Raw genomic sequence first — 4281 nt, 5'->3', positions numbered from 1 at the left:
CTGTTTGGAGGAATCAAAACATAGGAACTAGGAGTAGTATAATAATATGACAAGATAACCTAAGAATTGTGTGGTCTCCTTCCTACATAGTAGAAAAATATGCTCTGAATGAATGTGTAGTTTCCTTTAGAAACAAAGGAGATGAATGGTATTCCTACAAAATTCTTGTACGCGTTTCTTACAAACCAAATGCATACATAATTTTTTTTTCCATGGAAACCTTGTTCCTATGTTTTTTCTATGAAAATCCTCCAAAACAAACGAGATCTAGATGACGCATTCGGTAGGAAAATATATAGCGGTTGATGGAAGTGCATGCGGCAAACTATAACGGTTGGTGGATTTCGAAACGGCTATGACAACCGAACCTAGCAAGATCCTCTTTTTAATTGAGTATATAAAACTGAATCAAACCAGAAAAGGAAAGGAAATAAGAAAAACTTTTTAAATGCACTAAGAAAATCAAAATACAAAAAGGAAGTAAATAAAATATGCTTTTACTTTTAACAAAATCAAAATGTAAAAGGCAAGTAAATAAAATATATTTTTATCGCACTAATAACAAAATCAACGAAAATCAAAATAACTTGATCATGGTTCACAGAAAGATAAAAATTACAGCTCAGTGATTACTTGTAAATGAGTAATATAAATCGCCTCCTGATTCAACGCCACCCACCCTCCTTCCTTCTTCTTCTTCTTCTTCTTATTCTTCTTCTTCTTCTTCTATTCCTTTCCTCCAGCTCACTTCTCCCCCCACCCCCCTGTGGCTGACCCCTCCGACGCACCGCCCCGCGCTTGACTCTTGCTCGGACTCGCGTGTGCGTGCGTGCTTCTCTCCAGCTCGTCTTGCTAGCAAGCTCGGCCGTGTTCTTGCATGCTTGCTTGGTCAGTGAGGAGGTGGCACTGGTGGTGAGCGAGTGGCAATGGCGTCGTCGGAAGCCGACCGGGCAGCGGAAGCAATCAGCCGCGGGGATATTTTCCGCCGCCCATCAGCCGCGGCCGCTCGGGCACCGACGCCCCGGATCTGGGACGCTGATTTTCTCCGGCGGGAGCGGCAGCACGGGGGTGGTGGAGAAGAAGGCGGCGGGAGCACGACGAGCTCGCCACTCACCAATGCGCTCCCCACTGGTAACATCTGCTCGTCTGGCCGCGTCGGCGTCGCGGCTGCGCGCCCGCCCGGACGTGCTCGAATCCGGCCACGGCAGCATCTTAAGAACTTCCTCAGCATCCAGGAGACGCAGACCGCCATTTTGCAGTCTCAGCTGAATGGTGCTAACCGAGATCTGTTCGAACCGGAGAGGAAGATCATCGCAGATCACTCTCCCACGACAAGCCCATGCCCATGCAAGCTGGGAACTGGCAACCAGATGCGTTCATGTGTATGGACATCGATCACAGCCTGTAACATTCCACTCTGTGCAACATGGAGTTCATCTGTTGTGTTTAGTTCTTTGCTTCATTGTTAAGTTCTGAAGCAATCTTTTTCCCTTGGCTGTAGTAATGTGTTTTCTTCATTCCTGTGACAATCTTTAACTACTGTATATATGTTTCTGAGTTTGTCATTGTCCTGCAAAAAAAATAATGGCATGTGGCAGCAGCACTTGTCGTTGTGGCTGGTGCACTGGAGCACATGGCCAAAATATGGCACTTCATCACTGAATCCTTGTGTGGTGGCAGGAGCTGCAGCTTCCAGTTTTGGTGCCATTTTGATGAGAACCAACCAAGAGGAATGGATCTGGCTTGCCTGCTCCCTCCCCATGCTCCCATCCGTGCTCCCACTTCATCCTACGGCTATTTTTTTTCTTTTCTTTTTCTAATGTAATCATCTCCCCCCCTGATTTTAAGGGGGTGGGGCTGGGTCTTATCTTGTTTCAATCAAATCCAGCCACGTACGCAGGAGCACGGATGGCCACACGTGAGGAGAGCAGGCAAGTCTCGTCCAAGAGGAATGGGCTGCAGAGAAGATGATGGCAAAACTGGACCTCAATCCACCATCATGGGAAGAAAGAAGGCCAAGATGCCCATGATGTTGTCAAGTACATGCAGCATGCAGCCAGCTTCTTCTTCACTGGGATTACATATCGACATATGGTCAACTCCTCCTGCAGGTCTTCAACTTGATCCATGGCATGGCATGGCACGGCACAACATCTAGCTAAGGTCTACATTGATGTGAGAGGTTGACCTTGCCTTGCAACTGGTCATATGCATCTTTTCCTAGTAGTAGTATAAGTCCATACTCCATCTTAACTTCCCATAGTGGTAGCAGAAAATTCCCGCGTTCCAATGGGGCCTCGATCACAATTATCCGATCATGTCCAAATCCTGGCTCCGCCCCCGGCTGATCGTCAATGATTTTCGCTCACTAGCCAAAAAGGATGCCATGTATCAAAGATGAATAGCGACAAACAAGAGGCTGGATAGGTTGTATATGTAGGAGGATCATGGGTTTCCTCTCCTAAACAGGTCTTCAACGAACGGCCCCAGTCGATCCAGGCCGTCCGTCCGATGACCAACAGTCCAGATTGCTCGGTGACCGACGGCCATGGCCCAGTGCCGAGCTAGTAGGGAGCAGCTAGAAGGCAGCATGGATGCAGTGCCCTCACGGCCACGGCACAGGGAGGCTGGATGGATGATTGGTCCGTCCATCGTACGCCGGCCGGCCAGCCAGCCAGCCAGCCATTTGCTCACAGGCCGGACAGGGACAGAGGGGAGATCGGTGTGCATATATACCATGACATGGCCCTCACATGCATGCACGATGTGGTGCTAGAGACACGATAATGTGAGAGGAGAGGTTGGAAATAATGCAATGCAACGCAGCCAGCATACCATAGGTTTTGGCCGAGGGTGGGCGTGCATGCATGCATGCGTACTGTGCTGGAGAATCGTTTGCTTGTGCATGCATGCATGCATGAAGGACATTGACCATGCTACAGTAAAGTCCCTGCTAGAGTACCTAGAAAGAGAAGGCTTGTGATTAATGGAGGAGCTTTGTACGTAGTACCTACCTAAAACCAGCTACCTAAGCTAAGCTAAACCTACCTACCTGTGTTGCTGTTGCACTGCATATGCATTGGTTTCATGTGACATGACAAACTGGACTCAAACAACAGCATCATCGGCAGATGATCAGTGCAAACCATCAGGTATGGGATGTGACCTGCAAACCATCAGGTATGGGGTGTGACACCTCGGCTCACAGTCAGACACATGTGATATAGGAGTAGCATGCAGTGCAGGGCAGGGCATGTGCACATGATTTGTGCTGCTGATAGATCATCTGCTGTGTGTCTAAATTAAAATGGTAAATGTTGTTGGTGCTGTGCTCAGTGTATTCATTTCAGAGCTAGCACACACACAATTTCAAAAAAAAAAAAAAGAGCTAGCGCGCACACACGCACACGCACACACACACACGGATGCAGCACATCGAGTTAGTTTGGAGCTACACACATCAATGCCCATGCATATCTACATAAGTTTCAGCATCATGAGCTTGGAGTGAGTGACTGTCTGCGAGCACGAGCATGCATGGCAGGATAGATAGGAGGTAGAGTGGGCAAGGGAAGGTAGCAATGTTTTAAATAGCGGGCTATGGAAAATAGCGGCGGGCCTCCAAAAACAGCTATAGCGGAGCTATAGCGGGCTATAGCGGAATATAGCGGGCTATAGCGGAATATAGCGGGCTATTTGTGAAGGCGACCATTTAGCGGCATCCTGCTGAAAAGGCTATAGCGGAGCTATAGCGAAGCTATAGCCGGCTATTTAAAACATTGGAAGGTAGAGGGCTGTGGATAGGGGTAGGGGGTCCCGTGCCCGTGCGTGAATGAAAAGGCAAAGGCACTGCCAATCCTCCCTTGTCTTCATCTTCTCATCCCTTAACCATATCCATAGCGACCTCTTTTCATCTCTCATCAGCTAGTAGCTATGGTACTGTAACCTCTCTCGCTCACACTTCAGTTCAAGCTTCAACGACAAGCAGGAACACACATGCACCTGGCCCCACTCACGTGACAAATGCAATGGACATTGCTTGATTGCTTGCATGATTAACCTTGAGATCAAAGCGCACGCTCCCAACACATGGCCAATCTCAGCAGCAACCTATCCATATATCTATCTATCCAGGAATTCATCTTGTAGAAGGATGTGGTTTGGCAATACAATAATCGTTGTATTGATGGGGTGCCGGTGCACGTATATATAAGTACATGCAGGGCCTCAACCTCAACTATACACAACTAGGAGGTGGACCACAATATATAAATACACTCA

Source organism: Triticum aestivum, chromosome 1B, assembly GCF_018294505.1.
Source record: "Triticum aestivum cultivar Chinese Spring chromosome 1B, IWGSC CS RefSeq v2.1, whole genome shotgun sequence".
Taxonomy (NCBI): Eukaryota; Viridiplantae; Streptophyta; class Magnoliopsida; order Poales; family Poaceae; genus Triticum; species Triticum aestivum.
Note: the sequence above shows the minus strand (reverse complement) of the source record.